Source organism: Rattus norvegicus, chromosome 7 (assembly GCF_021556685.1).
Source record: "Rattus norvegicus strain SHRSP/BbbUtx chromosome 7, alternate assembly SHRSP_T2T, whole genome shotgun sequence".
Taxonomy (NCBI): domain Eukaryota; kingdom Metazoa; phylum Chordata; class Mammalia; order Rodentia; family Muridae; genus Rattus; species Rattus norvegicus.
Window position 1 is genome coordinate 138,963,536 of NC_141540.1, and position 22,740 is coordinate 138,986,275.

Consider the following 22,740-nt stretch of genomic DNA (forward strand, 5'->3'; position numbering starts at 1 on the left):
GAGGGAAAGTTCTCCCTGAGAACTTTTCAATTTGGTGCGTTGGCCAGGAAGGGAGATCCTCCACCCAGGGACCACCGACCACCCACTGGGAGGTAAGCCGGCCGGCCTCTGTCTGATTCTGTCTCGTTCTGCCCTATTCTGTCTGTTCTGTGAGAGCTCAGCCAGGTTGTTTGGAATTTGGGCGGGACGAAGAAGGAGCTGACGAGCTCGGACTTCTCGCCCCGCAGCCCTGGAAGACGTTCCAAGGGTGTTAGGGGCCCGACTTTTCGGGGCTCAATCTGGGACTCTGGTTAGAGGAGGAGGATCCGGACATACGGCACCTCTGTCTGTAGTTTTGGCTTTCAGAGGGCCCCGGACCTTTGCCACCTCCATCTGACTTTTTGCTTTCAGTTTGGTACCAAAGCCGTGCAGCACGCCTGTCTGTTGTTTGTTTGACTGTTGGTGTTGTTTGTTTTCTCTGTGTCCTAATCTTCCTTAGAACTAACATGGGACAGTCTCTAACAACGCCCCTAAGTCTCACTCTTGAAACCTGTCCTCCCGGCAGACCCAAACTCCCCTCTCATAGATCTTCTCTCTGAAGATCCTCCTCCCCCATATCGTTTACCTACAGGCCCGGCTGAAACGGAGGAGGCAGAGCCGCCGGCCAGATCGGTTGCCGGGCCACAGTCTGATAAGGGTTTCTCCCCTGTCGCAGGGAGATTGCACAATAAGTGCGAGGTGATGCCAGATACAACCTCCCAGGCTTTCCCACTTAGACAGGGAACCGGTGGCCAGACCCAATACTGGCCGTTTTCAGCAGCTGACATTTACAATTGGAAACAACACAACCCTTCTTTCTCCAAAGATCCGGTGGCACTCACCGACCTAATAGAATCTGTTTTACTTACCCACCAGCCTACTTGGGATGACTGCCAACAGCTCTTACAGGTCCTCTTAACCTCAGAAAAAAAACAAAGAGTGTTCCTAGAGGCCAGAAAGCATGTTCTGGGAGATGATGGGCATCCCACCCAGCTGCCTGAGGAAATTGATGCTGCATTCCCACTTAAGAGACCAAACTGGGATTTTAATACAGCTGAAGGTAAGGGACACCTACGCCTTTATCGCCAGTTGCTCCTAGCGGGTCTCCGAGGGGCTATACGATGCCCTACTAATAGAACAATTAAGGAGACTTTATCCAAACTTTTTTTTTTAATTTAGAGAATACTTTATTAGTTTTTGTAATCAAACCCACGTATATAAGACCTTACATATTTAATACAGTGTGTTACCCCTGTACAAATGGAAAAAACTTAAGTTCAACATTTCTAGACCAATATGGCTGTTAATTTCTGTACAGTGCCAACTCAACACAGTAAACGGGGATATTTTTTTCGAAAGTTGACAGCACAGGTAAAGTTTCAAAAAATTCAAATTATATATCTGTATATATATATTTATATTTATATAAAAAGACCAATAATAGCAGTGTGTTATGCATCAACAGCAGCAACAGCTTTTCCAGGTTCTGCAGTCATCTGAACAAAACTGTAGAGACATCCAGCACACTCCATTAAAAAAAAAAAAGTAAAAAAACAAAACCCGAGAAAACAGCACAGTTCTGTTACTCTTGTGGTACCTGGTACCATTTTTTTTAAATTAGCTTCTCAATCATCATCTGGAAAGAAAACATTCTGAGCAACATCATTAAAAACAGCTCTGATAAAGCACGGTCACTACTACGTATCATAAAGCATGTACAAGCTATTTTACATCCACAGAGGTATGATACAGTACTGTCCTACATCTATAATACTAGAGGATACAATTTAAAAGGCATTATTTGAGACTTGATTCTACTTTTCCAGCAGAGGGCCCAAAGGATGGTGTGACACAGCTTTGTAAAGAAACATACTCTAGACAGGATTTCCTTTCACTAGTGGCAAAGTTCTAAGGATTCATTCTCTCCATGAATGTCAGCTAAAACCGTTATTAAAAAAATGAAATATCCCTAGAACAAAACCGTATAACCACCGGATTCACATGAAGATGACCTAGTGGAGACAAGCTGGACCTTACCTTACCAACAAGCTATCAAATCTGTTATGTTTAAACAGCGAGACCTCCAAGGAAGGAGATGCCAAGTAGTGCTTCAAAGCTTCGGACCACAATCAAACACAGCATCCTTTTCAACAGAAGCAGAAGCTCATCTGAATATGCTCATGGATGCTGACATCAACATTTAATCATCTCCTCACTCATCCAGGAAGAGGGGGAGATCAGTTACTACTGTACTTTATTGTGTTCAACCAAATCACCATGTTACAAAAATAGCAAGCTGCCATAATAAAAAATAAGGCTCCTCTATCCAGCACCAGATAGCATCATTTTACTTTCAAGCCTAGAAATTGCACACTTGTATATAAACCAATCGAAGATGAGGATTGAGAGTTCATCTTGGTGGATTTTTCCTTTGATGAATATGAAGTGTCCTTCCTTATCTTTTTTGATGACTTTTAATTGAAAATTGATTTTATTTGATATTAGAATGGCTACTCCAGCTTGCTTCTTCTGACCATTTGCTTGGAAAGTTGTTTTCCAGCCCTTCACTCTGAGGTAGTGTCTGTCTTTGTCTCTGAGGTGTGTTTCCTGTAGGCAGCAGAATGCAGGGTCCTCATTGCGTATCCAGTTTGTTAATCTATGTCTTTTTATTGGGGAGTTGAGGCCATTGATGTTGAGAGATATTAAGGAATAGTGATTATTGCTTCCTGTTATATTCATATTTGGATGTGAGGTTATGTTTGTGTGCTTTCATTCTCTTTGTTTTGTTGCCAAGACGATTAGTTTCTTGTTTCTTCTAGGGTATAGCTTGCCTCCTTATGTTGGGCTTTACCCTTTATTATCCTTTGTAGTGCTGGATTTGTAGAAAGATATTGTGTAAATTTGGTTTTGTCATGGAATATCTTGGTTTCTCCATCTATGTTAATTGAGAGTTTTGCAGGATACAGTAACCTGGGCTGGAATTTGTGTTCTCCCAGGGTCTGTATGACATCTGTCCAGGATCTTCTGGCCTTCATAGTTTCTGGCGAAAAGTCTAGTGTGATTCTGATAGGTCTGCCTTTATATGTTACTTGACCTTTTTCCCTTACTGCTTTTAATATTCTTTCTTTATTTTGTGCATTTGGTGTTTTGACAATTATGTGACGGGAGGTGTTTCTTTTCTGGTCCAATCTATTTGGAGTTCTGTAGGCTTCTTGTATGCCTATGGGTATCTCTTTTTTTAGGTTAGGGAAGTTTTCTTCTATGATTTTGTTGAAGATATTTACTGGTCCTTTGAGCTGGGAGTCTTCACTCTGTTCTATACCTATTATCCTTAGGTTTGATCTTCTCATTGAGTCCTGGATTTCCTGTATGTTTTGGACCAGTAGCTTTTTCCGCTTTACATTATCTTTGACAGTTGAGTCAATGATTTCTATGGAATCTTCTGCTCCCGAGATTCTCTCTTCCATCTCTTGTATTCTGTTGGTGAAGCTTGTATCTACAGCTCCTTGTCTTTTCTTTTGATTTTCTATGTCCAGGGTTGTTTCCATGTGTTCTTTCTTGATTGCTTCTATTTCCATTTTTAATTCCTTCAACTGTTTGATTGTGTTTTCCTGGAATTCTTTCAGGGATTTTTGCGATTCCTCTCTGTAGGCTTCTACTTGTTCTCTAAGGGAGTTCTTTATGTCTTTCTTGAAGTCCTCCAGCATCATGATCAAATACGATTTTGAAACTAGATCTTGCTTTTCTGGTGTGTTTGGACATTCCGTGTTTGCTTTGGTGGGAGAATTGGGCTCCGATGATGCCATGTAGTCTTGGTTTCTGTTGCTTGGGTTCCTGCGCTTGCCTCTCGCCATCAGATTATCTCTAGTGTTACTTTGTTCTGCTATTTCTGACAGTGGCTAGACTGTCCTATAAGCCTGTGTGTCAGGAGTGCTGTAGACCTGTTTTCCTGTTTTCTTTCAGCCAGTTATGGGGACAGAGTGTTCTGCTTTCGGGCGTGTAGTTTTTCCTCTCTACAGGTCTTCAGCTGTTCCTGTGGGCCTGTGTCTTGAGTTCACCAGGCAGGTTTCTTGCAGGGGAAAAGTTGGTCCTACCTGTGGTTCCAAGGCTCAAGTTTGCTCGTGGGGTACTGCCTAAGTCCTCTCCGAGGCGGCAGCAACCGGGAAGATCTGCGCCGCTCTTTCCGGGAGCCTCCGTGCACCAGGGTTCCAGATGACGTTTGGTGTTTTCCTCTGGCGTCTGGATGTGCACAGAGTGCAGTCTATTCTGGTTTCCCAGGCGTGTCTGCCTCTCTGTAGGTTTAGCTCTCCCTCCCACAGGATTTGGGTGCAGAGAACTGTTTATCCGGTCTGTTTCCTTCAGGTTCCGGCGGTGTCTCAGGCGCAGGGGTCCTGCTGCTCCTGGGCCCTCCCCTACGGGAACCCAGAGGCCTTATACAGTTTCCTCTGGGCCAGGGATGTGGGCAGGGGTGGGCAGTGTTGGTGGTCTCCTCCGCTCTGCAGCCTCAGGAGTGCCCACCTGATCAGGCGGTGAGGTCTCTCTCCCACGGGGTTTGGGAGCAGAGAGCTGCTGCGGGCCGGGATCCGCGGGTGTCCTTTATCCAAACTTACGCTTGCAACTGGCTCAAAGGATTGGGTGGCCCTCCTTCCCCTAGTTCTATATTGGGCCCAGAATACCCCGGGCCCCCATGGTCTAACTCCTTTTGAAATAATGTATGGAGCACCACCCCCGTTTGTCCATTTCTTTGATTCAAACATTGCTGATTTTGCTGACAGCCCTTCTCTGAGGGCCCATTTACAGGCCCTACAGATTGTGCAGAGAGACGTCTGGAGACCTTTGGCCGCTGCTTACCAGGACAAGCTTGAGCATCCGGTGGTGCCACACCCGTTCCAGATTGGAGACACCGTGTGGGTGCGCAGACACCAGACCAAGAATCTCGAGCCACGGTGGAAAGGACCCTACACCGTTCTCCTGACTACCCCGACCGCCCTAAAGGTAGACGGAGTCGCGGCTTGGATCCACGCATCACATGTCAAGGCAGTCCGGTCTGAGGAATTGACTAATCACAACACTACACCCCAGACATGGAGAGTTCAGCGCACTCCAAACCCCTTAAAGTTAAAACTCCTAGTCCTTTTGTGGCCTAGAGTCAGTGGGGGAATAAGCCCCCCACCACATTTATAACATTACCTGGATAGTCACTAATCTCATGACAGGAAGGCTGGCTAATGCTACCTCCGTAAGGGGGACACTGGCCGATGCCTTCCCTCCCTTATACTTTGACCTTTGTGATGTGATAGACTACAAGTGGGAGCCTGACACTACCCATAATTGGCATCCCTCAACCACCTACTATGGTTGCAGTCCGGCTTCCCACAGCAAAGAGATCTACGTTTGCCCTGGACACAGAGTGAGCCGGCAGTGCGGAGGGCCGGGGAGTGGGTACTGTGCCCAGTGGGGATGTGAGACTACTGGGGATGCGTATTGGAAGCCATCCTCATCTTGGGACCTGATAACTCTGAAACGAGACGGTCGGCTTCCTTACACCTTGTGTAAACGGGGCGCGAAATGCAATCCCCTCGTCCTCCACTTCACCGACTCAGGTAGAAGAGCGACCTGGGACGGGCCCAAATCTTGGGGCCTGCGCTTATACGTCACAGGGACTGATCCGGTGGGTCTGTTCTCTCTAAATAGACAAGTCTCTCCCCTGGCCACTCGACCCATTGGACCCAACCTAGTTCTACCAGATCAGAAGCCTCCCTTGCTCCCAGCACAAGCCCAACCCCCGTCATTGCCTAAGGTCACCCAGGCCCCTGGTAGTACCCCTACAAGCCCCTTCTCCACAACGGGGGGCTCCACCATTTTGATCTCCCCGTCGCCAGGCACCGGGGATCGATTATTCAATTTGGTGGCTGGTGCATATCTGGCTCTCAACTATTCAGACCCTTTTAGGACTCAGGAGTGCTGGTTGTGCCTCGTTTCCGGTCCGCCCTATTATGAAGGGGTGGCAGTCATTGGAAATTATACCAACCTGACTGCTGCCCCAGATAGTTGTGCCAATACCCCCAGCCACAAACTAACTCTGCCCGAGGTCTCGGGACGAGGGTTCTGCTTGGGGAATGTACCCCACACACACCAGACCCTCTACAACACCACTCAGAAGATTCCCATCGGGAACTACTTCCTGGCAACCCCAAAAGGCACATACTGGGCCTGCAATACCGGACTAACACCCTACATCTCAGCCACAGTCCTCAACCAATCCTCTGACTATTGTGTATTAGTAGAAATTTGGCCCAAAGTCACCTACCATGAATCCGAGTATATATACTCATTTTTTGAGAGACAGACTCGTTTCCGACGAGAGCCTGCCACCCTGACTTTAGCTTTACTCCTAGGAGGAATCACCTTGGGGGGAGTGGCCGCGGGTATAGGGACCGAGACCACTACACTCATTGAAACTGGCCATTTCCGTCAGTTACAAGCAGCCATGAATGCAGATCTTAAAGCTATAGAAGAGTCTGTGAGTACATTAGAAAAGTCCTTAACATCATTGTCTGAAGTGGTCCTCCAAAATAGACGAGGGCTAGATATGTTGTTCCTCCGTGAGGGTAGATTATGTGCTGCTCTAAAAGAAGAGTGCTGTTTCTATGCAGACCATACTAGAATAGTAAGAGATAATATGGCTAAGCTTCGAGAACGCCTGTCCCAAAGACAAAAACTGTTTGATTCCCAACAGGGATGGTTCGAGGGGTGGTTTAACCGATCCCCTTGGTTTGCTACCCTCCTGTCTACCCTGATGGGACCCCTACTTATTCTTCTCCTAATTCTTCTTTTTGGACCCTGCATCCTTAATAGGCTGGTACAGTTCATGAGGGATAGACTTTCAGTCATTCAGACCCTCGTACTGACGCAGCAGTACCATAGGCTGAGATAACAAGAGACAGAAATTTCTTGACCAAGTCGAGTGAAAGATTTCACTCAAAGTTAACAAAAAAATGGGAGAATGAAAGACCCCAGCTTAGCAGCAGTAACGCCATTTTGCAAGGCTGTACTTAAGATGACTGGTTCAGGGAAAGGTTAGAACACTGAGTACACAGCGGCTGCCAAACAGGATGTGTATGGTTGAAGGCCTGGCAACAGGACGACTGCGGTTGAGCACCTGACAATGAGAAAAGCCCCGGGAGAGGTCCCACACCCTGGTGGGGGGCCGAGTCAGCCGTTATGTTCCAGGAAAGTAGCTAGGAAACTTGCCCCCGGGCTGAACCCTTGCCACATTAGAATCCACCAATTATATCCCTGTAACCATGCATCTGCTTCTGTATGCTTGCTTCTGCTCCCCAGAATCCTATAAAAAGCCCATCCTTGGTTCCGTGGCGCGCGCCAGTCCCCCGAGTGACTGAAGCGCCCACAGGTGCCTGTGTATCCTGACAATAAACCAAATCCTCTTGCTGATTGCATCCTGTGGTCTCGGTCTGGTCATTGAGTTGGAGGGTCTCCATCCCGAGAGAAAGTTCTCCCTGAGAACTTTTCACAATCCAAGAGCTTTCTGCTTGAATATTGTAAACAGGATTAAGTAAAGTCAACCAGAGGTCGAGAGGCGAAGCAAGCAGCCAGTTGACAGGAAGTGAACATAGAATTATTATGAGGAAAACAGAGAGAGCAAGAGGGATAGAAGTAACAGGAAGTAGAAGGGAGGGATGTTGAGTTTGAAGGAGGGTTTTTCGAGATAACATGGGAGAGGTCAGATAAGAGGGAATGGCTCCTGAGTCTTCCTTGGTCAAATCAATGATTGAGATTTTGTTAAAAACAACATTGACAACTATCTTTTACACTGTAAGTCCAACCCTGAAACACTGTAGGAAAAGTTGACTATTTTAGAGAGTGGGTTTTTTTGTTGTTGTTATTTGTTTATTTTTAAGTTCCATATACTTATCTCCTTTTGATTGAAAAGCACTCTCTTAATTGCTGGATTATTTCCTCAGGAATTTTCTTATGAAGCATGGTTCGGATCGGATGGCATTCAGGGCACAGAGTTCCTTGTGCTCACAGATAAGCACTAGGGAAACCTGGAACGCTAAACACACAGCGTTGTCTCTTCAAAGAAAGAGGTGTATCATCTGTTTTCTACCCAGAAGGCTGGGAATGGATGTGGTTATCAGCCTGGTGAGTTCTATGCTCTCTGTAGGGCCGGGCCACATCCGACTTCCCCAGACTCTGATGTTTATCTCAGTCATCCTCCCTGGACCCTTGAGCACTGCTTCTCAGTCAATAGAATCCATCCTTATGGAAGAGGCAATGCAGACTTTGGAACAAGTTTTAATGTAGCTGCACCATAAGCTTTGTTGCGTGCACAGGATCGAGTTGATTATCACCAGGAAACTGTGTTTTCAAAATAGCGCTGTGCTTCGATATGTCTAAACTACCTGGTGTGTAATTCTAGAAGTTCCAACCAACACGGGGCACTGAGACCTGTTGAACTGAATTTTCTTCTCTCCTCAAATGGCCTTGGTGGTTGCAGAGACCCCCACAGGATTGAACATCTAATCCTACTACCAGGTCTCTCGTGAGGAAGACTTCCACAGAGAGGTCTAGGGAAGTCATTTATTTGGCTCTCAGCTATTATGGGGGAGATGCCCTGCAGCGTGATGAGCTCTTAATTACCTCCTGCTAAAAGTAGCTAGAACACTTTAGACTACTCCCCCATCCATAGGCCTGTCTTCTAATTTCGCCTTCATGGCTAAAAGGAGAAATGACCTAAGGACATCAGGAACCGAGCAGGGACGGAGTGAATAAATTCAGCAGCAGGCTTGTAACAATCAGAAAACGGCATTGCTTTTTTTAGTCACCATCAAGGTGACCCTTCAGGCCTTACGTGTAATAGAAAAACTCAAGACACCGAGAGTCCTTGACTAAAATATAGCTAATTTTCAGTTGTGCAATGTTACACGCTCGAGCAAGTTAGATATTTTAAAGCAACTCCTTAGCAAAAAGAGATAATAATAGATTATCATTTATTCTATTAGAATAGATTATTATTCTAGTAATACTGGAAAAGGGCAAAGGACTTGAGTAGACATTCCTCAAAATAAGATAAAGAGCCAATAGATGTATGAAGAAAACGTTCAACAGCCAATTATCGGGAAAATGCAAACTACCCCGCAGAAGCTAGGAACGTGATAGACGAGCTGCCCTCAAAAATGGAAGCCAAGTGTCGGTGAGGAGGTGGAGAAAAGGGGTCCTTTTCCCTCATGGCCGGCGGGAATACGAGCCCAGCTGTTATATTAAACATAGCGTTTCCTAAACGAGTTTGGAATAGTTTTACCGTCTGACACAGCAGTGTCAAGTTTGGAGGAGTCTGAACCAGCATGGCGAGCATGCCAAAGAAGCTCTTTACTTCTGTCTTCACTGCGGCACTGTTTATAGCAGCTGGGACGCGAAAGCAAAAATCTCATTGCTAATGGAAATTTTGGGGAAGATCTACCTCGGTCGTTACCGGGGAAATCAGGGGACCCTCTTGGGTTTTTTGAGTCTTGTTAATAAAAGAATTTAAGAACAGACTCTGAAGAAAGGTCAAGAGCACGTTTATTAGCATTTAAAATTTTTTTTCCAAAATCTTGGCGGCTGCCCAGAGGAGGGAAATGAAGAGAAAAAGAGGAAATTGGGTCATTTGTAGGCAGCGGCAAGGCAGCGGGGCAGCTGCACGGTGGACCGGCAGCCGCAGGGCAGATGGACAAGCTCATGGTGGGGAGGGGGCTTCAGAGAAAGAGAAAGCCCACACTACCTGAGGTAACATACGTAGACTCTGGCTGGAGACCAAAAAACGCTATGTTTTTCTGAGTCAGGACTCAAGAAGGGTGGGCAGACCTGACAGGCTCCTGGTGGGCTCCATGGTGACTGCGGCAGGCAGTGGAAAAGAAATGTAAACTGTTTCCTTAAAGGGCGGAGAATACGAAAGAAGAAGCTGTGTTAGCAGAGACTGGTTTTCAGATTAGAGCTGCAGTGTTGTGGAGAGGCTGAATTCCGGATCTGAAGGCTGATTACCTTTACCTTATGTAGGTCTAGCTTTAGCACCCGGAACTACTATTCCTTGTCTACCTCTGTCAGAACTAGCATCCTGTGACGAATAGATAAAAAACCTTTTGGAATCTGCTGACTTAGCAGGTTACTAGTTTTCCAGCAAACCGAACTCTAAGAATGACACCAGGTAGCATCCTGCACCTCTGGGACAGCCTCTCCATCTGGGACGATCACCTCTCTGCTGTAACCACCAATGCATTTTAAGCTGGTCTTGTTGCTTGAAGGACCGCCATGACCAAAGCAACTCTCAGGAAAGGGTTTATTTGGCTTCCACATCACAGGTCATAATCAAAGGAAGTCAGGACAGGAACTCACACAGTCCATGGAGGGTGCTGCTTACTGGCTTGCTTATTGTTCATCCTGTTTTCTTGTAGAACCCAGGACCTCCAGCCCAGGGGTGGACTCCACCCACAATGGGCGGGACCTTCCCCATCAATCATTAATTAAGAAAATGCCCTACAGTCTGGCCTACAGCGAAGTCTACGGTTGGATTTCCTCCACTGAGGCTCCTGAGGAAGCTTCCTGACTCCATTTTGAAGGTGTGAGCCATTTGAGTATTGTTAAAAACAAGTTTCCCATGTAGGTCCTGAACAACTCAAGCAGGAGGCTATCCCAAAAGCAGTTGCCTGTACGTGGGAAATGTTCTACTTGCCGGCCGCCTCGAATGGCCTCAGTGGGAGAAGAAGCGCCTAGCTCTGCAGAGACTTGAAGTGCCAGTGTGTGTGTGTGTGTGTGTGTGTGTGTGTGTGTGTGTGTGTGTGTGTGTGTGTGTGTGTGTGTGTGTGTGTGTGTGTGATATCCAGGAGATGGGGGAAAGGAGGATTGTGGGAGGGGGGCTGGGAGGAGGAGCAGTGAACTGGAACACCCTAACCCTCCCTAATTGGTGATGGTGACCACCGGAAGGTGCCTTTCTTCTCTTCTGGAGATTTTTCTGTACTTCCTAACTGTTCTGGTGTCCCCCTTCTGTAAACCTGCTTTGCAACTGCTCGTGACTTTACTCCTTAAAAGGGCCTGAGGTGCAGACTTAGCAGATCCAGCACGCGCTCTCTCTAACCCGAATCAGGAGGCAGTCGGCCAGTTTTCTGATGCAATGAAAAAAATAGAGCTTGCTTCAAATTTGGCCCCCAAATTGTGGCCATGGTTTTATATCCACCCCGTGGGTTTAACTCTCCCTCTTCTCCGATGACTATAGCCTGTGTCAGGTTGATGTAAAACTAGCCGGCATACCTTATTTGTTCTGTAAACGCCAAAACTTCAAGAAACTACTCTCACATTGGGACATGGAATTTGGGGTAACCCAGGCCATGGTCACTCAAAATGGTCCCAGAGTAAATTACTCCTAATTCCCTTTAAAAGGAGAGTTTTTAGTTTCCTCTCACAGACAGGGTTGGTTATTCCTCTTATCTCTTCAGTTTTGCCTAAGGGGATCCACTTTCCTGGGTAAGCGGGCACCCCAAATTTACTGAGGGGTGGCCTCACTTTCCTAAGAAAGTGATCATTCTCAACCCCGTGACTGATATGCTTAACTGGGGTGTTGAGGGTGCTTGCTTTTCTGTTTTCTGTTTTCTGTTTTTGTTTTTGTTTTTTGTTTTTAATCTCCAGAACGTCTGACAGCAAACAGGCAATGAGATAGCATGTTATACATCAAAAATGTATGCTGTTTATTTATTAATAAAAAAACCTCAGTCTTGCTTTGAACTTGAATCAGAATCACAAAACAAAATTGTAACTGGCCTGGCAGGGATGACACTGCTTTGAAGGGCCACTTGTGTCCCTTCTTTTGGCTATCAGACCATTGAAACAATGGGCCCCAAGAGCCTAGAATTCACCCCTGAAAGCCTGAAGCCTGGGCCAGCCAGAAGGGAAAGAGATTTGATAGTTGCTAGGTTACTTTATATGTGCGACCTCACCTAGGACCACTTAGTGTGCTTATCTCTGTCTGTCTATTAAAACCTAAACCTCACTTCAGGACCCAAAGATGAACGTGGGGGATGCCTGGACCTGTTTGTTCCCTCCCCAGTGGGGCCACATTGGATAAGTTTCCTTACTCTGCTTTTTATTATTTATTTGGCTATTTTTCTTTACTAAAAAGATTATTATCATTGTTACTTTGTGTGTGTGTACATGTGTGTGTGTATGTATGTGTGCATATGTGTGCATATGTCTGTATGTGTGTGTATGTGTGTGTGCATGTGTGTGTGCATGTGTATGTGTGTATGTATGTGTGTGCACATGTCTGTATGTGTGTGTATGTGTGTGTGTGTATGTATGTGTGTGTATGTGTGGGTGTATATGGGTGTGTGCATGTGTGTGTATGTATGTATGTGTGTGCATGTGTGTGTATGTATGTGTGTGTGCATGTGTGCATATGTCTGTACGTGTATGTGTGTGTATGTGTGTGTGCGCATGTGTGAGTGTGTATGTATGTGTGTGTGCATATGTCTGTGTGTGTATGTGTGTGTGTATGTTTGTGTGTGTGGTATATGTGTGTATGTGTGTATGTATGTGTGTGTGTATGTGGTGTATGTATGTGTGTGTGAATGTGTGTGTGAATGGATGACAGGAATGATGTATGGGTGACCACAGAGACAAGAAGAGAATGCTGGATCCCTTGGAGCTTGAGTTATATCGGGTTCTGAGCTGTCTGCTAGAGGAGCTGGGAATAGAACTCAGATCCCCTGTAAGAGCAGCAAGTGCCCTTAACTACCAAGACTCTCTAACCCCAGTCTAGCTGTTTGAATTGGATTATCAAGGATGGGTAATCAAACCTGGCTTCTCAGGGCACAAACTGGGACCTTAAATCTTATAATGAAATGTCTCTGTCATCCCTCGCTGGGTAGCTTGCAATGCCATTATTCCTCTTGAATATAAAACCCATTTTCTTCAGACAGAGTCATTGAGACACGATCTTCAAGGGTAATGCGTTTATTTAGTAACAAAATATGTAGACGCTCATGCACGCCCTCCTCCCAAACCACAGCCCTTTCCTGGAAACAGTGAAATTCTGTGTGTATAGGCAGAGGGACTTTGGGTTGGCCCAGGAGCACCTGAAATTCAATTCTAGAGAAGTGTTGGCCAGCTGAACCTCAAGTTTTTTCTCCTACAAAATGAAGATGAATTCATCTAAGTCGTATGAGGTGGTATACATTAGTTTCAATTGAGTTTTTCCTCATCTCCCTATGGTTTTTTCTTCATATAGAAGGAATGCTACCATGACTTAGTCCCTACTCATAGCCCATCTACTCTGTAGTGGAGAGAGAGGATGCTGCCCTCCTTCTAGCCTCTCAAATTACAACCTAATTCCCAATGATTCCTGCCACCTCACTCCTAACAGCCAGACTTGGGAAAGACACGTGGTGCTAAGAATTTTACTATCAACAAGGAAATGACCACTGATCTCTACTCTAATAGGACTCCATGCCAACAGGTACATTCTCTTAACATCTCTAACAGGATGGGCCACAGTTCCTTCCAGGCAAATCCAGCTCGTGACCTGATGATTTAGAAGCCCTAAAAAGACCAACTTTATCAGATTTAAAAACCTTACCAGGTCCTTAAAGCTCTCAACTCGAAGGTCTTTCATCAGAGAATAGAATCAGCAAGAACTAGACGCTTCCCTTACAAGCTCCAGAACTTACCGTAAAACTTTGACAAATTCTAAATCCCAACATCCCAAGTGGCTTAGAGATGGAGGTAATTTTTTATGGGCAAGGCATAGGCTTCTGCAGTAGTCATTTGTTTTGGGCCCCATCCTGAGCCAGTTCCACTTCAGCCCCCAAACCTGAAACAATCTCACTTAGGGCTCTGCATCTGAGTGCAGAGGTGAGACCTAATATTTATACAGATTTGGCCTACGTATTCTGTATGACCCACACCCATGCAGCCTTCTAGAAAATTCTCTCCACTACCCATAGTCCTCCTAGTAAACATGGCCCCGAGACTTTGGCTCAACCGGAGGCCATGTAGCGTCTGACTCAGGTAGCCACTGTACATTGTGAATCCTACAAGGAGGGTTCTCTGTCTGACAAGAGAGGGCATCAACAGGCAGCTCTAGTCCAGGCTGCCTTAGTTTCTAAGTCCACCCTCAGGAAATAAACAGGTTTTAAACCAGGGCTTTGAGGTCACTCTGAGGCATTGGTGAAGGTAGAACTCAGAAAACAAGGTGCTTCTGCCCGGTCCTCTTAATAGAAGACCCTTAGCAATTGTTACAAAATCTGGGCAGGGCAGGGGGGGGAAGTCTTTTAAAGCCCGATTGAGTCTCTCCACCGTCATGGGATTTCTATAGACCTTGTAGCTCATCTCTGGAGCTTGTCACACCTGTCGTCAGGCCGGTCCTGAAGGAGCGTTCAGACCCCTTCACAGACCGTCCGGCACAGGGGAGCTATGTCAGGATAAGATTGACATCTACATTTTACCCACACGCCCCCTTACAGGGATGGATGGATAGAGGCTTTCCCCACTAAAACAGACCTCCTGTCCTTAGTTTGATATTAGCATGGTTTTAATTTCCAACGTTACTCAGAGAGTACGAGAGGCTGCTGGAATTGTAACCTCTCCACAGCTTGGCATCCACGGTCCTCTGGGAAGGTGAAGTTTAACTCATAAGAGGGTTTTCACTTTACTCACACCTTCCCATTCTCATTCTCCCCTCAGTCGTGTCTTTACGGCCCCACACGACTCCCAGGTCCACAAGGCACCTGCATCCCTTTGAAGTCCTTGATGGCAGAGATTTCCTCCAGACACATGGCTTACTAGACCCAGAGACCCACTCTCCGTTTCCATGTGACATCCTTAGGATAGATGGACAAACAAGGCTGTTCCTGGGTACCAGGTTAAGTATAGCCCAAACCAGGCTCTGCCCTTTTTGTGGTGGTGGTGGAGGGATTGTCTCTTTACATCAATCCGGAGATTAGGTCTACCCTCAAACCTTTCCACAAGATAAAAGGTCTCCCAGACCCTGTCAAGTCCTGATGTATTCCTAACTGCAGTCAGGTTACAAAGTCTGTCCCGGCGTGTGTCTGTCTGTCCAGAGTCAAGGTAGCTCTACTCCCAGAAGCTCAAATGGTCTCTTCCTGTCAGCCTCTTAGAGATCCTTGTCTCCTTTTCTGGCAAGGTGCAAGCGAAATCCATCCTTAAACACCTCAGGTCCCAATGGTAAGTCCCGTTGGCTGAACTCCCGTACAGCAGGGTCACTGGGCCCCTGTGCTGGCCACTGGGCTTCCCATCCCCACAAACACTGTTCTCATATTTACCTGTCTTCCCCAGATCTTCCCACAGAGTCCTTTTAAACCACGATGACTTTTGTTACATTTTCTGCACTCCTGAGCCTAGACCCTTCGTTTTTGTTTGAATTCTGCTCTGTTTCTTTGGCCCCTGCTTGTTTAATCTTCCTGTATGATTGGTACCATCCACATTACAGGCTATTAAACTCCAGCTGATATTGTCCCAGGGTTATTAATCATTATCCCCTATATCAAAACCTGTCTCCAGTCACCAAGGACTTCTTGACCTCTAAGCCACGCCACAGTCCAGCCTTCAACCTCCTGAGGTTGAACCCTCTTCTCTCCACAGCATGGCTCAAGTATTTTATGACTCATGGTCATATTACCCCATACCACACCAAGGATGCTACGGTCCCTTCTCCTCTCTGAAGCAGAGCCAGAGGCAAAGAGAAGTGTCCCTTGTCAGTGACTCACTCTTGTTGGTTTGTCAGGGGATAAAGGTGGAGACAATAAATCTGGAAGGGCTGAAAGGATAAGCTAAACCCTTCCTCGCCAACACTCAGTCCGTAGCAGCTTGGAGTGTGACCCAGAGAACTGACGCCCTAGAACAAAAACCTAGTGACCAATGGCACTTTACTCCAATGGACAGTCACAGGAAGGGCCAATGATGCTGTTAAATGTGCTTTCTAATAAGCTAGTGACATAGATGACCACCAGTTACCTGTCCAACTAGACACAGATAGATCGAAACACCAGGTGACTTCTCTAAAGTGCTTTAAAGGGATTTCCTTTTCTCCTCAGTACAGCTGATTTCCTCCCATCTCTATCCCCACTTCTATCTCTCTTCTCCCCCTCCTCTCTCCCTCCTTCTCTGGGAATTTTTAAATTGTTTCTGTCTATACTGTCTATTCTTTATTAAAATGTTTATATGGATATCCGTCTGGCAAATGTCTTACCCGTGCCCTGTGGCTTATCATTCCAGATGCACATGCCTCACTTGCTCTTTTACTCAAATATTTAAGGATCCTTTCTCTCTACTTGGCTCCAAGAAACAACCTCTCTCCATTTCCCCAAACCACACAACAACAACAACAACAACATGTGGGACACATGGTCTCTACCACAAGCTGTAAGAGGTCTGACAATGAGTTACTTCTCAACCTCTTTTTCCAAGGGAAAGGAAAAAAAAAGCCAGATGGAAAAACAGACACAAACATAAAGAGAGAGAAAGGGCGAGACAAAGTAATCAGAGAGAGGGAGAAGGGTCTCTCTACCTGTGGCTCATGATCATCGGAAAACACATAGTTCCAATGGTCTTAGGAGCCGAGACACCGCTCCATAGCAAAATTACACTTAGGACGTAGCAAGGAAAACCAGGTTATGGTTGGGGGTTCCTAAGACTATGAGAAATGTGTCTTTTCTCATGGTCACAACCTACAGGTTGAGAACCACTGCACTAAAGAATATAGAAAGACAAGGGGAAGAGAAAGGGAATTGTTTAATTAAATTGAAACACAATGAGAAATTGATTCAAGTGTATATCGAACCTGAATGCTTCTTTCCTTCTGGCCAGCTTTCATAGTGCTAGGAGGTGTAATGTGTGCACAAACATCATGGTCTGTTGTATCCAGCTGTAAACTCTGGGAGCTACAATGATTGACCTGGCATGACATGTCCACGGGTAAAATAGTGGCATTAATTTCATAAGAGTAACCGACCACTTTCTGCTTGGATAAGGCCTACTTCACAAGTTGAAAGCCTTACCTGAAACTGTTACTGAGGTCAAGAACTTGTGGCTAGCCAGCTCAAAAAGCCCATATAAGAACCTCATACCTTGTTAAATGGGCATAAAACTAAACAGACTCCTAATGACGTACTGTTATACCATAGACAGTGTACCTCTTAACCCTCGCCAGAGAAGTTTCTTTTTGCAGGAAATGGCAAATCATACAGAGACTTAGAATCGGTCAAGGTGCAGAGATGAGAGATCAAGGAATGCTTAGCCCTAAATCAACATTTTTATCAAACCCCTTCCTCTCAACGTTCAGGGCTCATTGTGCAGGAGTGGGCAGAAAGAGTCTAAGAGCCCAAGGTGGTGGATGACTGGAAGGAAACCGGGCTTTCCAGGCACACGAGGGCCGCTCTGCATACGAACTTACAACAGTCATGGCAGCATGCACAAGACTGTAGCTGAGCCAGACAAATCCTCAGCATGCAGAGGGGAGGTGGGAATGAAGTTCCACTCCTAGCCAAGGAAGCAAGTGATAGATGCCGGGAGATCGGGAGAGGGAGTCAGCTTTCTTTAAGGGTGTGGTCCCTGGCATGGTGTCCGTGTTCTTGCAGAAGGCCAGTACACTTAGGAGTGTAGACAGAACAAGCTATACTTGATGAGTTAATTAAAAAAGTGCACAAAGTTGGATGAATAGAGGTGGTGGATCTGAGAGGAGCTGGGAGAAAGAATGTGATCAAAGCCTAACAAAATTCCCAATGAACTAATAATACAAATGCCAAAGAAGGGAAATCTGAAAATAAAGAGGTTAATACAGAGAGGCACACCAGGAGATGCAGATAACAAAAGCCTCCATTTACAGATGGGGACAAAGAAATGAGGTAAGAAACCCCTTCTGGAAGGAGCCAGGGAGGCTGGCATGCTTGCTAGTCATGTGGAAGCAGAACTGAGGAGTTGGGTACCACTTCAAGCTCTAGGAAGAAGATGAGCTGTCTCTTTCTGCCTGGTCTTGGAAACTGGACTCTATATGCCAGTTACATCCAAACTATTGGCCTTCAGCCCCAGCCAGGATGGAAACCATGTTGGAATTATAGAAAGAAGAAGACACAGAGGAAGAAGGGACTGGTTAAAGATCCAGGACAGCAGAGACTCTGGTAGACTCCAGAGAGGGAGAAAGCGAGCAAGGGAAAGGTTAAGAGAATCAAAGCTGTGACCCTTCTCTCTCACAGCCGCTGTGCGGTATGAATGCCGAGAGTCTCTGAGAAACCCAGAGTTTGCTTGGCTCTGGTGACAAGGTCAGAGACAACATCAGCTTCATAGTAAAAGAGAGTTCATTCACTGACCTTGACCATGGGGTTTAGGACACGCTGAGGAGGGCATTGTGTTGGTCTTGGATGCAGAAGAGGGATCCAGCAGTTCAGAGTGAGGGTGCAGGGTGTTTGTTGCAGACTAGCCATACATTTATAGGGCTGTGGACTTGGGTTCCTCTCCTCCCTGCTCTCCTTCCTATCTCTCAGCTGTGCTTGACTGAGCACGTGAGCCCTTCTCCCTTCCTCAGGCCGATGGGAGCTTCCAGTTGGTTACTATGGCAGCCAACTGAATTAAGGCCAAGAATTTGTTCTTGAGGTCTGACCATTCCAAGTTTGTCCTTGGGGAGGGAATGGTTTTACTTGGTCCTGTTCAAGGCTCCCTTGTGAGGCCATGCTCATGGCAAGTGGCCTAGAGGGCCCAACACACACTCCTAGGTTTTCTTGAGAAAGTTATGCTCTACTGTAGAAGAGGACCTAGCAAATATGATTGTTGTAACTTCAGACCAGAGAGTCCTTTAACCCTTGTCCACTTAGTTCCCAGCTGAACTTTGAATTGATTTTCTTGTTGGGTTTCTGCTGGCCTAATTGCCATCTCTTATGCTGTCACCAATCGTCTTGTCAAGCCATCGTCCTGTGTTCAATCCAGCAGTCAGCGTTACCACTGACAAGTCAGTGTCACCCACCAGACAGCTTGGTACCAATGCCCTGTCAGCACCATAATAAGGTGGTTAAGCACCCACAGAAGATTTCCCCGATGGAGCAAGTGTGCCTTGAGGTTGATTTCCTCAGATCCGTCATCCTTTTGCCTTCTCTGCTATCACAATTCTCTTCTTAAAAAGGTAGATTTACCCTCCAATTCAATATACTCACCATTCTTTTCAAACCTTGATGTTTTCTGACTTAGCTGCCCTTTAATTCTTCATGGTCTAGACCACTTCCACAGATTCCCAGAAGCTCTTCTACTCCTATGCTTTTCTTCTCAACCTTGAGTCTATTGAATGTGGCGGTTTGAATATGTTTGGCCTAGGGAGTGGCACTACTAGGAGGTGTGGCCTTGTTGGAGTAGGTGTGGCCTTGTTGGAGTAGGTGTGGCCTTGTTGGAGTAGGTGTGGCCTTGTTGAAGGAAGTGCGTTACTGTGGAGATGGGCTTTGAAGCCCACCCAGTGCAGAACAGTCAGTCTTCTACCTCCCTGATCTCAGTCTGCTCCTGGCTTCCTTTGAATGAAGATGTAGAACTCTCAGCTCCGCCTGCACCATGCCTGTCTGGATGCTGCCATATTCCCGTCTTGATGATAATGGACTGAACCTCTGAACCTGTAAATCAGCTCCAATTAAATGTTGTTCTTTGTAAGACTTGCATTGGTCATGGTGTCTGTTCACAGCAGTAAAACCCTAAGACAGAGTGCGAATCTGTGATGCTTGTATTCTAACTTATTCTGAATGTGGAGGGCTGTCTACTCCCAGAATTCCTTCTACCGTCCTCTCCCAGTTTGGGTTTTCATTTGATCTAATATACTTCAGATATCTTGGCAACTTATCTCAATTTGTATATAATAAGGCACAAACTCGAAACATGAAGAAGTAGACATTTAAGTAGATGTCTGATGCTTCTTCATATAGTGTCCTGGTTGGCTTTTTGATTTCTGTAATCAACTTGATGTAATAATCTAGGATTATTTGGGAAGAAGAACCTCAGTTGAAAAAATGTCTGCATCAGAATGCCTGAAGGCAAGACTGCATGATTTTGTTTTTTGGTAATTGACGTGAGAGGGTCCAGCCCTCTGGACAGTGCCACCCCTGGGAAGGTGGTCCTGGGTGTATGGGAAAGCAGACTGAGCAAGTCATGGGGAACAAGGCAGTGTTCAGCACCCTCCATAGCCTTTGTTCAGTTCCTGCTTTCAGGTTCCTGTCCCGGCTTCTCCTGGGGATGAATGTGACCTATAAACCTGCTCCTCCCCCAGGTGCTTTTGGTTATGATGTTTTGTTACAGCAGCAGGAAGTGAGCCAACATATAGAGGCACTCAGAATCTCAGAGGGCAACTCTTCAAAGCTCCTTAAGATGTTTGAGAACAATTTGAGCTGAAAGATGCACGGATGTATGAAGCAAGGAGCTCATTGCTCAGGTTTCTGTAACTTCTGCAACATTTTACTCACAGGATCTCCAACCCAAACACACTGCAGGGTTCTAACTGCTCTTTCTGCTGTTCCTTTCCTACGAAGCATTGTCTCAAGTAAGTTGTGGTCTTGTCTAAACGTTGCAGTATTGAAATGTCACTTCCTTTCTTCATCTCTCATCTATCTATGTTTGTCTGTCTATCAATCATGTATGTATGTGTGTGCATGTATGTATGTATGTGTGTGTATGTACGTGTGTATCTATGTGTATGTATATATGTATGTGTGTATGTATGTATGTGTATATGTGTGTGTATGTGTGTGTGTGTGTGTGTGTGTGTGTGTGTGTGTGTGTGTATGTGGTTTTTGAGACAGGGCTTCATGGAGCCAGCCTGGTCACACACTTGCTGTATAACCAGGGATGGATGACTTGATGTCTGGATCCTCCTGCCTTTACTCACCACGTGTTGAGATTATAGGCATGGACCACCAGGTTTATGCTGTACCAGGTGTTGAACCCATGCCTTATACATACTAGACAGGCACTGTATCAGCTGAGCCCTAACCCCAGCTCCCAAGCTGGGGTTTTATATATATATATACATATATATCCTACATAGTTCCATTCATTTAGATTTTATGGCTAGTGCCATTTAATTATTTTGTATGCAGTTTTTTTTTCTATGAAGAGTTTCCATTTTTACTAAAATTATTCTAACATGCTTTACATTTTTTATACATTTAAAATGTTATCTCTTTCATATTCAGAACCAGCAAAAGCTGAGCAGTGGAAAGGGAGAATGGAAAAACAGCTGCCAGAGACCAGAGAGAGAAAAAGGGGAAGAGCTGGGGGAGGTTGATCAATGGGGGAGGTTGATCAATGGGGAGAGGTTGATCAATGGGGGAGGTTGATCAATGCGGAGAGGTTGATCAATGGGGAGAGGTTGATCAATGGGGAGAGGTTGATCAATGGGGGAGGTTGATCAATGGGGGAGGTTGATCAATGGGGAGAGGTTGATCAATGGGGAGAGGTTGATCAATGGGGAGAGGTTGATCAATGGGGAGAGGTTGATCAATGGGGAGAGGTTGATCAATGGGGGAGGTTGATCAATGGGGAGAGGTTGATCAATGGGGAGAGGTTGATCAATGGGGAGAGGTTGATCAATGGGGAGAGGTTGATCAATGGGGAGAGGTTGATCAATGGGGAGAGGTTGATCAATGGGGAGAGGTTGATCAATGGGGAGAGGTTGATCAACAGGGGAGGTTGATCAATGGGGAGAGGTTGATCAATGGGGGAGGTTGATCAATGGGGGAGGTTGATCAATGGGGAGAGGTTGATCAATGGGGAGAAGCTGATCAATGGGGGAGTTTGATCAATGAGTTCAAAGGCATATAACTAGGAGGGATAAATGTTAACATCCCAGTCCAAGGCAGGATGAGCAAAGCAGCATATTGTATTGTATATTCCGATCTAGCTGAATGAGACATTTTAGGATGATTTCACCATCAGAAGTGACAGGATTGCATGGGGATGATGTGGTAATTACCATGACTTCATCATTATATAATGTTTTCATGTATCAAACCATCACCCAGTACTCCATAAATACATATAGTTACCATTAATCAAAAATAATAAAATAGGTCAGTTAGTGTGGTACACACCTTTAACCCCAGCACTTGGGAGACCATTGTAGGCAGATTTCTATGAGTTCTAGGCTACTCAGGGTTACATAATGGGACTGTCTCAAAAAAATTTTAACTTAAAGTTTAATATTTTTACTTTTTTGTAGTGATAGGATGATATTACGTGTGTGTGTGTGTGTGTGTGTGTGTGTGTGTGTGTGTTAATTTTGTATACAACGATCTGGGTGGTGGTGGCACACATCTTTAATCTCAGCACTTGGGAGACAGAGGCAGGCTGGCCTGGTCTACAAAGCCCATGAACAAGGTCAGCTTTGAAACACAAAGCCCCTTGTGAGGCAAGGTGGACAGAGACACAGCACTTTACTGCATGCTGGTGGAGGCAGACTGTAGGTAAGCCAGGAGAGGGCACACTGTGTAAGGAGCCTCACCATGGAATGGCAGAGAGATGTCAAGATGCAGGGGCTCACGGGGTGTGGTAGTTGCCGCTCTGCTAGTACATGGAGAACACACAGGCGTGACTCGACATGACCACTGAGCCTACCAGCCTTCAGCTCTACTTGTGTGAATGCCACCAAGGACAACCCCGGGAGCAGAAGCAAGAAGACCCTACTGCGAGAAT

The 22,740-nt window shown here is 45.8% G+C and overlaps 1 pseudogene across 2 annotated transcripts; it reads left to right on the forward strand.

Moving 5' to 3' along the window:
* Window positions 1–7,478, forward strand: LOC148004974 (MLV-related proviral Env polyprotein pseudogene; annotated as a pseudogene). 2 transcript variants are annotated; one of them, XR_015626000.1, is made up of 3 exons: window positions 1–92; window positions 895–1,078; window positions 4,794–7,478. The product of XR_015626000.1 is annotated as an MLV-related proviral Env polyprotein pseudogene, transcript variant X1 (transcript). The 2 variants fall into 2 exon arrangements; XR_015626001.1 differs by lacking the exons at window positions 1–92; window positions 4,794–7,478 and adding an exon at window positions 2,094–2,343 and having other exon boundaries at window positions 210–1,078.
* Window positions 7,479–22,740: the final 15,262 nt, after the last annotated feature.